The 12,868-nt window shown below is 35.6% G+C and overlaps 1 long non-coding RNA gene across 1 annotated transcript; it reads right to left on the bottom strand.

Annotated features, from left to right (window-relative positions):
• Positions 1 to 1,801: 1,801 nt before the first annotated feature.
• LOC134291213 (uncharacterized) lies at positions 1,802 to 7,275 on the bottom strand. The gene is made up of 2 exons (XR_009998978.1): positions 6,744 to 7,275; positions 1,802 to 5,455 (listed from the first exon to the last, which is right to left on the bottom strand). It is a non-coding gene; the product is annotated as an uncharacterized LOC134291213 (long non-coding RNA).
• Between the last annotated feature and the right edge of the window lie 5,593 nt (positions 7,276 to 12,868).

The raw sequence follows: 12,868 nt of genomic DNA, 5'->3' as shown, positions 1-12,868 counted from the left end.
TCACGAAAATGAATTGATTCACATTACTGACCATCAGTAAAGTTAGTGAATATTTAATTCAAATAGCAACCAATATATTGTTCAATTAAGATGTCAATTTAAGAGCAAAACAATCATCAAAAATAATAACCACTAAAACTACAGAAGAATTTTTGGAAATCTTAATGTAAACATCCGGGACGAACATGGGAAACAGCAAATATTCACTCATATTTCGTCACAGGCATCGATTTTATCTCCACGTTATGGTTTCATTGGTATTGTTAGAGTATGCTACCTTTTGAAAATTAACACATTTAGGCGTATTCTACGTCTTCTAGAGTGAGCGAAATTTGGACCCATTTTGAACGAAATTTGGAACCCGTGCACGAAATTTGGGACTTTCAAACAAATCAAAACTAATGCTGTAACTATCTCGTATAATGTGAAGATGCCTAATTTATATTTTTCTTGGGAGCTACAGTACCAGCACTAAATATTATTGAAGAAATTAATCTGATATACTTTATAGTAAAATTTCAGACGTTTATCAAGCTTTGAGAATTCTTAAGTGCACGAAATATGGGCAACTCACGGTAATAGGTGAACAAACCGTCAAAATTTGAGAATTTTTGATGCACTATGAAAAGTTACAGCATGTTGAACATTTTTGTGAGAGAAAAAAAGTTGCCTATCCCAAGCATTTTGGCCACCCCCTGTACATTAAATATTTGGACATGAGGTTCAACACAATCAGTCAAAAATAATGAACATTTTCAAACTAGAGTTCTCCTCATAACTCTTTCTTGGACTTTCTTGGTGATACTGAAAGTTGTTTTTTATGGAAATTTTCAAAAGACGCCTACCGGAAATTTTGGAGAAACATTTGGTTGAATTTTGAAGTCACATTTAACCCTTTAATGGATACCTGGGGTCTATTGGACCCCAGAGCCACTTTGAAGTGGTCGCAAAAAAGTTTGGATTGATATATCGGCCCCATTTTTACAGTACCTTTAAAGTACACCGCGATGAGTTATTTGTGCAAAAATACCGATAGCTTCATGGCGTACTATGGATTATTTTGGATACCAAAGTTGAACCGGGCGATTTTGTACCCCTGGGGTCCATTGGACCCCACGGTACGAATGATTGTATCTGTTGATCGTGACTTGCTAGAATAATGCTGTCTTCGACAAAATTGTTTAATAGACCAAGGGCAACCTTATGATAAATAAATTGAATCGAATTATCTCAGTAGATGGCGCTAGTGTGTATTAAAATTACAGATTAAAAGTTATATTTAGTTTGAATATTTTTATATTTTGATTGTATAGAATATTTGTGTCCTCAAAAAACTTTTTTTGAGGTGAATGTCTTGATACAATATATTAACAAACTGTTAACAATACCAATACTTCCTATTTGGTGGGTTATTTACATCAGAATTGCCTCACCAGGTGGCGCAAATGTAGCTACAAAGATCACACATAGATGAGACTTTTGAACCATATTCCAAAAATGTAATATACAGGGGATGGCCAGAATGTTTGGGATAGGCAACTTTTTTTCTCCCACAAAAAAATTCAACATGCTGTAACTTTTCATAGAGTGCATCAAAAATTCTCAAATTTTGACTGTTTGTCAACCTATTATATTTGCATCATTGGTACAAATTTGGGCTCGATTGATTATTTTTTCGCGAAGTTAGAACCGTTCGGGTAAAACACTATTATTTAGACAACTAATTTTTGAACTGTCATATTTCGGAAACCAGTGAACCGAATTGAATGATTTTTCGAACGTTTATCAACAATATATTGAAACTCAATACGACGTTATGAAATGTTATATTTTCTCACGGCGAATTAAGTTATACCGGATTGAAATTTTTACCCATATAGAGGAAAATAAGTCAAATTTACAATACCACCCAAAAATTACTAAATGTGTTCTTCCTTCAATCTTAATAGGCTCTAATATATCTGATTAGAGATAACTTGAGAACAGAAATGGAAAATCTTTGGATATCAACACTAAAATTTATTGACATTGACGTAAAAAAAATACATTTTTTCGAGGAAAATCCAAAAAGTGTCAATCCATGATAACTTTTTTCAACGTTTAAAAAGTACCTACACACTTAGAAAAAATGACGGATTACGGTAAAATTTTACCGTAATCTCAACAGCTGAACGTACGGTAAAAAGTTCGGTGATTTTTCAAACCACCGAACGTACTGCGAATCTCAGGAAAATGCAACTGTCAAAATTACCGGAACATTCGGTACTTTTTACAAATTTACCGTAAAAATCGCAGAACGTTCGGTATGTTTGTTTACAAATGAATTCTCAATATCACTGAACGTACGGTAAATTTTACAAATTTACGGCGATTTTTTGCGAGCACAAAAAAACAATATTTTCATAAAAAACGTCGATTATGGGATTGAATACATGGCCTTCTGATCAGGAACCACACTTGCTGCCACTGGACAAGAGAGTCTTGCTTGGAGATGATGCGCAAATTGTAATAGAACTGATGCTCGAAGCTGCCGGCGTAGCTGTCAAACGCATTTTACAGTAGTACGGTAAAATAGTCCCATCACCGATCTGTTCGGTAAAATATTCACAGGGGCCCTGTAAATTTGTCTGATTTCACCGGTTCTTCGGTGATTTCTTAGATTTCACCGATTTTCTCCTGCAATTTCATCGATTTCGCCGTAATACTGTAGTTTGCTTGTTTACAGACCAGTTTCGGTGATTTTTTTCACCGAATACTGTAATTTATTCTAAGTGTGTATGTTTTAATAGTTTGTGAAGCATTTACATATTGTTAGTGTACGTTCAAAATTTCATTCAATTCGGTTCGCTGGTTTCCGAGATATGACACCTCAAAAATGAGTTGTCTGAAAAATAGTGTTTTACGCGAACGGTTCTAACTTTGCGAAATATTAATCAATCGAGCCCAAATTTGTACCAATGATGCACACATAATAGGTTGACAAGCAGTCAAAATTTGAGATTTTTTGATGCGCTCTATGAAAAGTTATAGCTTGTTGAATTTTTTTGTGAGAGAAAAAAAAGTTACCTATCCCAAACATTTTGGCCATCCCCTGTACTTTTGTTACGTTGATGTCTCGATCGAGAGAAAATATTCGGAGTTGATGTCTTCGACGGAATTACTCATATGAATGTAAGTTTTCAATTTCAATTAACTCTGATTTGAAATTAATACAGGGAATCTTTCAATGATTCTCCAAAGGTTCCTCCAGGGCTTCATCTAGAAACTAGAAAATGCACTTGGAATCCGCATTTTTTTTTCCAGAAATTCCTCCCGGGATTCATTTAAGAATCCCGTAGTGCATACCAGTAGTGCTCCCGGGATTCCTCTAAGAAATCCTTCGGGGTTCTTCCAGGAACCTCCCGCGTTCCCTACAGGAATTCCTGCTGAGATTCCTCTTGGAATTTCTCCTGGGATTCTTCTAAGATTTTCTCCCAACATTCCCCCAGGAATTCTTACAGGAATTCCATCTGGGAGTGCTCTAGGAATGCCTCTCGGGATTCTTCTAGGAATTTCTCCCGAGATTCTTCTAAAATATAAACTGTACATAACAATTTCATCACTCAATTATGTATCCGTAAGCCTGTCAATTCTATAGTGTCTATATATTTTAGCCCCATGCCTGCCAAAAACTTTGCCGTAGACACCATCTCTGTAAATAATAAGTATTCCGATGTACAACAGATATAAAATGTAAAAAAATTGTTCATTAGCACCAGCCTATGCCAAAGTTCCGAATCAAATAAATATTTGGCCTCCCGAACAAAACTAACTTTCTAAGTAATCAGAATCCTGAGATATATGAGATACAAAATTTGTATACTCACTAGCGCCCCTTCACCAATCAAACAACTTTGCCGAAGACACCAACTTTATAAGTAATCAGGATCTTGCGATATATGAGATGTTATTTTATCAATGATATGTCTGTTTGTCTGTGATGTCTCTTTGGGTTCATTCAAATAATACGTAACGCAAAATTTGACATTTTCAGAACTCCTCCCTACTCCACGTAAAAACTTTTGTGTGGTAAATTATGTTTTTTTTATAAAGCGTAATACAGCGCTAGACACTCCCCTAGCGTTACGTAATATTTGAACGAACCCTTTTGAGCTGCCGGACATTTATGTCTACCCATTTACAGAAGTGTGATTTATTCTTTTGTTATGTGCGTCTTGTCCGCTTGCTTTGGTATGTTACATCCCATTGATTAGGGGCGTTTTGGAATGCTCTCTAGCGCCAACTATCGGATATTTCCTAAAATAAATTGTTCATCACTAGATAGGCCTTGACTTACCGAACATCTTTGCTGAAAACATCAACCTTTTAAAAAGTAAGGATCACGAGATACGCGAGAATATATGTTGGGGTCCAATGGACCCCAGGGTCCCAACGCGGACCTTTTTGTAAGGTATCCTTTTGAGGGTTAATAGAATTTCGTAAAAATAGTCATTGGTTTTGTAGACTGTATGTTGTTATAAACGAGATAAAATCCTTTAAAGACATTTTCTTAGAGCAAGAGTAAGACGACCGAGTTTGAGCTTGATCATAATTGAACTAAACTTTATTTATACCAGAGTACATGTTTATCACTCATCGATTGAGAACCCTTAAGGGTTCGGCAATTACATCGAATGGAACCTGTATATTACAATTCCTTCCCCCTTTAGATTAAACATTTCTCAATTCGAAGTTGAATTTAATTTCCTTAAGGCTACTTAATTTCCGAGAGAAATTCGTTGACGTTAGGTATAAAACAAGTAACAAAACACTGAACAGTTAAGCTTTTGAAGCTCTGAAACCTAATTTTACACGTTATTTCACAATTTCCCCATTAGCAACATAAACACTACGCTTGCTCCTAACCAATTATTTTCAGAAACGCAATGAAATGCTCGATTCCAGTGGTATTCGCCTCCCCGAAGGTTCGATGTCATGATCGTCACAGCTGGACATCAGCCGAATACTGCTTCCGAGTTGATTGATCACTACTACGTCCTTGCCACACTAATATTGGTTGATCGCCGACTCTCCAAGCTTGAATAGAACATCTTTTCCTTCGCCTCCTCGTAAATAATAAAATACAACTGCATCCAGGCAGGAGGTGTTGCGCAACATAGTTGGTAAATTAACTAAACAGTTGTTTCTTCAGGTCACGAGTAATATCGGTGAAAAATTCAGCAGCCGCAAAACAAAGCAATCAAAATCATTCAAGAATCGTCGAATCATCATATGGTCTTGGTTGATGAAGACTTTATGCAGGTACCATCGGCAGTCAGTTTTACGGGTTCTACTTATCGAAAAGCAAATACACACTAGCTTTGTTGATTTTTTTTTGGATTTCACCTCTCGGCAACTACAATTGATCCTTTGGTATAGCAAACCAAATCCTATGGCAGACAAAAAGTGGCTGGTACTGCATAGAACGATTATAAAAAAACATCAAAAAGTAAATGTGTAAAGTTTACTATAACAAAAGTATGCCTCTCTTTCTAAAAAATGAAACGGTATGCGTTCCAATACAAAAGGTCCGATAAAAGCGCTGTTTTACGCCACACCATACAAAAACATCAATACATAATACATGGACAAAACAGAAAGAGGAAAAACAGGTTAATCATAATAAAATGATTATCGATGCACTACTTTTGCTCACGTTTCCAAAAAAATGATATGATAAACACGCTTTTTGGCAAAAATTTCAACATGCATGCACCGACAAAATCACGCCAAAGGCAACTAACTACCGGGGTCGTGAAAGGCAACGGGAAGTTGAAATAAAAAAAAAATTAACTACATATCACAAACAATATCCATTAAAAAATACGCAAAAATACAAGCTGGCAGCAAAAAAAATGTGGCCTAAAAACATTAAAAACCAAATAAATGTGCATTTGTCACATTGTCTAATAAAAAAAATATAGGACCAACGAAAAAAAACTGAACCAGCCCTGGCACAAAAAAGCATACACAATTGCATAGCAAAATCAGCAACAAAACACTATTGTCAAAATCAACAACTCTCAGCTGCAAAAAGGCGTCAAGGTACGGTGGTAAGGTGGTCAAATCCTGCTCTCGTATGCCGGCGATTTTAACTAAATAAGCGAAAGCCATCTCAGCAAGCAATAATGCACTTCCATTTCATCAAAATGCAACTGAAGAAACTAAAGATGACCCGCACATCAATGAGTAAAATGTCCTTTCCCGCATTGTTCGCTTTGCACAAAAACACCATCACTATACGAGCGGCCACTCAAACACAGCAATAATGCAAATGAAAGGGTACCCGGCTACATTTGATGCTCATAGCACTCAATTGAGTTGTGCTGAAAGGAAAAAGGTAAACGGCAAAACAAAACAATGTTTGCAAATGGAGGAATCCAATTGTGTTGCCACAGCACAAAAATTACTTTAAAACAAATAGCCACTTAATCACGTATGTCTACTACCAAAAATGCCATTAAAATGAGAAACAAAATCACATAATACAGTCATGAAAAATTGTCATTGAATAATGCAAAAAAAAAACTAAAACACTGGTCAAACTGATCACTAAATGCACGCAAATCTTCAAAATTAAGCGAGTTGGATCAACCTTGGTCCTAGCCTGTCCCCGCACAAGAGGACAAATCAAAAAAAAAAAAAAATCTTCAAAATTACAGTTATGTCAACTATCCGCATTCAATTTGCTCCACAAAACATACAGAAAAATATCACCAAAAGATTAGAAAATCACTGGCGGGCGCAAAAAAAGCGGAATTATTGTAGAAAAATTTCTCCTCGTCGACACTGTTATAAACGAGATAAAATCCTTTAAAGACATTTTCTTAGAGCAAGAGTAAGACGACCGAGTTTGAGCTTGATCATAATTGAACTAAACTTTATTTATACCAGAGTACATGTTTATCACTCATCGATTGAGAACCCTTAAGGGTTCGGCAATTACATCGAATGGAACCTGTATATTACATATGTGTCGTGAGAAATCAATCTGATTGGTTTTCTGACACAGTATGTCGTGAAAATTCAGATATTCCTGCAAAAAGATACAGGTAAGACGTCCGAAGATTTTTATGATTGCATTCTTAGAAAATTCCACAGGAAAAAAGCTCGGAAAAACTCTAGTGATTTTTTTAACACGCAGGACTTTTTTCATTCATTATGGATGAGTTTAACGGAGTTCACGAGATTCCTGAATCAGTTATTTGTGGAATTTATGTGGAATCGATTTTTTTTGTTAAAATTCTGATAGACTGTTATTTGTTATTTGTGGAATTTATGTGGAATCGATTTTTTTTGTTAAAATTCTGATAGAATTATCGTTAAAATACGTAAACTTCTTTTGTAAAATTTCTCTTTGATTTCCAGTCGGAGCACTCGTTTTGAGGGGAGTTACGGAAACAGTTATCAAAAGGTTTCTTGGTAGATTTTTTTTTGAGGATTTTTTTGCAGAATACTTGAAGAAATTGTTGAAGCTTTTGGAATCCTAACTTGCTAAAATTTCACTGAATTTCCAGACTGTTTTTTTAAGTGCTTTTTTTTCACAAATATCTTTCTCAGAAATAAAGTTTATTGGTGATTTAATCAATGAATTCCACTAGTATTACTCTATTTGTATCTTCATAAAATAAATTTCTGTAGAGAGCAATTCATAACATCTCAAGAAGTTTCTGAAAACTATCTCTCAATTCTCTCGAACGATCTTTTGGTATTTACTACAGATGTTATTTCAGGATTTCCACCATAACGTTGATTATAAATTGTTTCAAAAGATTCGCTAAGAATGTTCCTTTTTCGAAAACCTTGAGATCAGGAAAACCTTTTCTCGTAAAATAGCACACTTATTAATAAACAACCAAATAACTATCGATTCAAAATTTTTATTCCAATAAAACAAAACTAGCCGATGTAAAAGTTGCCATCTAAAGTTATAAATCAATAATAGTTAAAAAATAATTTTTCATTAGAAATGTCTTCATCTGGAGTACAACAAAAGTCTGACTTTTTATAAGCTTCAGTCATCAACTCCATATGTTTTTGTACTGGCGCGGATTTGATAACCTCGGCGCGGATTTCAAATGGCTTGGCGCGGATTTTGCGGTTTCCAAATCGACACTTTTGTGACAGCCCTGTGTACTAAGTTGGAGTTTTCTTCAGAGTAAAGTGTACACCCGTTAGCTGTTGGGCTCGGAACCAGAATGATTTATTCAATTTGCTTTTCGTGGCAACCGACCAACGCTCGGTGGCGTATGGTTTATTCTGTTGTGCTTAGTTGCACGATTAAGCAGGCCACAAAGTGCATAGCCTGTTTGATTGTTATGATATAAACATCCGCGTGGACGTTTATTTAACTTTGCTGATTCATCACACTACAACTTCCCCCTTTTGGAAAAGAGTGGCGTGAGGATTCAGACACTCGTATTAATTTGGAAAAAAATGGATTTGGAATTTTCATGACCTTGAGCGTTGTTCGGTTGCTTGCTTAGACTATTGGTTACAGTGAATTTCGTCGTATGACTATAATTGAATTGACAAAATATGATTAATTTATAGTTTGACAATGTTCTGTTATTTTATATTTGATGTACTGGAATTATTTAAACAATTATAATATAAGTTGGCTGCCTTCCCATTTTTTTTTTTTTTTGTTTTTGCAAGATCTTCTATGACGCAGTTGCTATTTTTAGTTTCTATAACTTTATATGGTCCTGTATAAAACGAGTCTATTTTTTTCCTGTTTTCCTTGGTTATGTAGACTAAATCTCCTAATGAGACGTCGATTGGGTTTAGATTGATATTTAGGTCAGCAGTTCTTTGAATTTTCTCTTTGATCATATGTTCCCTTGCTATAGTTTGACTTTTTTGTAATTTAAATTTCAATTCATTCATGTATTGCTCAATATTATAAACTGGTTCTATAGTTCTGTTGTTCATCAGATCTTGCGGTAAATTTGGTTTCCTTCCATAGACTAATTCGAACGGTGTAAGATTAGAATCTGTATGCGGGGTTGTATTGTATACAAAAGTGTAGAAACCAACCCAATCATCCCAGTCGTCATGGTGTTCATTTGAGAATGATCGCAGATACTCGTTTAGGCATCTGTGATTTCTCTCCAATGCACCGATCGTCTCTGGATGATAGGCGGCTGAAAAGGTTTGTTTGAAATTTAAAATTTTGCTGATCTGCTGAAGAACTTCGTTGCAATATTCGGTTCCTCTATCAGATCTTAGCTCCAAGAAGTTACCATATTTAAGGATAAAATCTTCTACTAATGCACGAGCAATAGTATTAGATTCTTTATTCTGTATAGGGATTATCGAAATTCGTCGATAAGTCACATTGTAAAGTGATACAGTAACGATTATTCCTGCTTGTTTTGGGTAACGGTCCGACCGTATCGATAGAGATCACATCGAATGGTTTCTGAAGTGTAGATGTGATAATAGATGCTTCTTTTGTTCTTTTACTGACTTTGTTCTTTCTGCAAAATTCACAGGCCTTTATGAATTTTGCGATAGAACCTTTCATTCCTCTCCATTGGAATAGATCTCGTAGTTTTAGGTACAATCTATGCTGTCCTATGTGGCCTCCAGTTGAGCTATTATGAAAATCATGCAATATTTTTTCGACTTCCATTTTTGACTCTATTTGTCTTGGAGGTTTGAAGAGTAAAATTTCAAAACTATTTATAATTTTTGTAGCAATTGATTTAAATTGTTCTACTGTGATTTGCGAGAATAATGGATCGCTCAATGATAAGGCGATTTGTTTTATCTTTAAATTTGTCATAACTTCATTCAATTTTGAAAGAGCAGACTCGAGTGTCTGACCTTCATTTTTGTAATTGAATTGTATTGCTGCATGCGTCTTTTTATAATTCTCGCTTTTTATTTGGAATTCCATTATATTGTTACTGAGATTTGTTGTTAATTTAAAAGAATTTCGAGCTTCCTTTAAAATGACAGCTTCGCTAACTAGAAGTTGATCAGGCTTCGTGTATGTGGAAACGTCATCCTTGGCTTTAGCTGATTTCTTTTTAGTCATGGATCTGGTGTTAACCATGAGTATTGTTCTATTTTTTAGGTCGTCAGATGACATTAATCTAGATAATGCATCGGCGCCTACGTTATTTGTTCCTTTAATATGTTCTATTTCAAAGTCATAGTCTTCGAGATCCAGACGCATTTGTGTTAGTTTTTTGGTTGGCTCTTTCATACCAAAAAGGAACACCAGTGGTCTGTGATCTGTTCGTACTATAAACTTCCGTCCATACAAATATGGCTTGAAATAATCGATAGCCCAATGGATAGCGATCATTTCCTGCATAATCGTAGGTTTTTTGGAATCTGCCGAGTTAAAAGCTTTACTTGCGTAAGCTATTGGTAGGTCTTGTCCATCAATTACTTGTGATAGTATTGCACCACAGCCTACGTTTGAGGCGTCTGTGGTTAGATAGAATTTCTTCGAAAAGTCAGGGTAACTTAATATAGGTGGTGAGAGTAGGTGATTACGGAGTTGTTCGAAAGCTGATTGACAGTTATCTGTCCATTCAAAAGTTGAATTTTTTTTAGTAAGTCATTTAACGGTTTGGCTAATCTAGCAAAATCCGGTACGAACTTACGGTAATAGTTACAAAACGCGACGAAGCGGCGAGTTTCATCCGCGTTTGTTGGTATTGGGTAGTTTTTGATTATTTCGAATTTTGTGTCATCAGGAAGAATTCCCTGATCTGTAATTTTGTGTCCTAAATATGTTACTTCTGTTTTGAAGAATTGACATTTTTCGGGGTTTAATTTTAGATTGTAATGCCTCAATCTTTTAAAGACATTTATCAAATTTTTGATGTGATGCTCTGCTGAACATCCTATTACGACAATATCGTCTATGTACACGAACGCGCACTCAGGTGTTAAACCTGCCATAGCAATTGTCATCATCCGTTGAAAACTATTTGGACTCACATTAAGTCCAAATGATAAACGGGTGAAGGCATAGTGCCCTGAAGGTGTAGAGAACGCTGTATACTTGCGGGACTCTGGGCTCAAAGGAATTTAATGGAAACCTGCCATCAAATCCAATGTACTAAAATATTTGGCCCTGCCTAATTGGTCTAGAATCGTGTCTATTCTGGGTAATGGAAATCTGTCAGCTAGAAACTGTCTGAAATCCACTACAAGTCTCCACTTCTTATCTGATGTGTTTGACTTTTTCGGCACCAATAATATTGGTGAGTTATACGCCGACACAGAGTTTTCGATTATATTGTTTTCCAAAAGTTTTTTAACTTGTGATTCAATTTCATCGTTCTGTGCGTGTATGCTTCTGTAGTTAGGAGTATACACAGGCACGTTATCGGTTAGGTTGATGCTTTGTTCGTAGAAATTGTTAGTTGTGAGGTTGTCTGTATCTAGTGCAAATATGTCATTAAATTCCTCCAGGACCTTTTCAAATTTGGTCCTGACAAATGAAGGAATTTCAGATATTTTAATTTTATTTTTAATCTTATCAATACGTTTATTTGTGTCGTTTTCCCCTTTTTGGATGCTGGCTATTATAAACTGATTGAGGGGTTTAATTACTGGTTTAAAATTATGGATTAACACAGGTTTACTCGTTGTGTTAATAAATTTAACGTATGTAGCATTAGGTGATACTAAAGTGTTCCCACAGAAAACTCCATTTTGGATTTCCTGTGAACACACTACAGAATCCTCGGCTACCTGTACATTCGGAATTCTGCGAATTACTTCGCATCTTTCCGGAACTATTATACCTTCATTGAAATTGTCTTCAATCATTACATTTACTTCTGCATTGTTAAAATTAAAACTTAAAATCCAATATTCGTAGTTTATTGTGCATTTATACAAGGATAGAAAGTCTCTTCCCAATATTCCATCGGTGAATATTGGGAATTCGTCTCCTACTAAATGGAATTCGTGATGCAATGTGAGGGTATTTGAAAATGTCAATGCCGTAACTGTTGTTGCCAGTGTTTCAATTTTTTCACCGGAAATTCCGGAGATACTGCATTTTCTATTTACATCGATTTGGTGACTTTCAAGAATTTTGTTAGCTTTGAACACCGATACGTCAGCTCCTGAATCTATCATAAAGGTACACACCGAATTTGTCATTTCGACTAGTAATCCTACATTATAGAGATCTGCGGAGGCGGCCATTGTGAGCCAATCATGCAGAGAGAACTGTCAAAGTGTGAGCCAAATGAACATGCTTATCGTTCGTAGGAAGGCCTCGTTTGAACGGTATTGCAATAATCGGAACTTAAAATTTATTTTTAATATCGAGATATTGGCGGCAATGTATGTTTAATAAAAAGATAAAAATTTATTAATTCTGCTTTCAAAAGCCCATGCTTATGACGACACTTTTGTTGCTGCACTTGTCGAAAAAACTTCCATTGCGCTTCTTGCTTCACTTCTGCCGATATAATTAACGCATCACTTTTGCATTGAATTTCAGATTTCTTAGATTTCTCCGCTATTTCAACAAAATTTTGAAAAAAAAATTCTACCATAATGGATCATTGAAGTCGACTTTTCCGCTACTCACCGCATCAAAACAAAAGCGCCACCATATATGGACGGTAACACAGTGACAGCAGTCGAGTTACGTCAAACACACAAGACTACGGTGGCGCTATCTGTTTATTTCATAGCGGCCGTTTTAGTTATTTTAGTGATCCATTAGAAAATGTAAACAAAACAACTTGAACCACAACGAAGTCACGCACAAAGTTTGAACATCTAGCTTTGTAGCAAGTGTTGGCAGCTGTTGTAAACAAAACAAACAGCGTTGCCAAATCGA

The sequence above is a fragment of the Aedes albopictus genome, chromosome 3 (genome assembly GCF_035046485.1).
Source record: "Aedes albopictus strain Foshan chromosome 3, AalbF5, whole genome shotgun sequence".
Classification (NCBI taxonomy): Eukaryota; Metazoa; Arthropoda; class Insecta; order Diptera; family Culicidae; genus Aedes; species Aedes albopictus.
The sequence above is the reverse complement of the archived record's forward strand: the minus strand, read 5'-3'. Positions and strand labels throughout refer to the sequence as shown.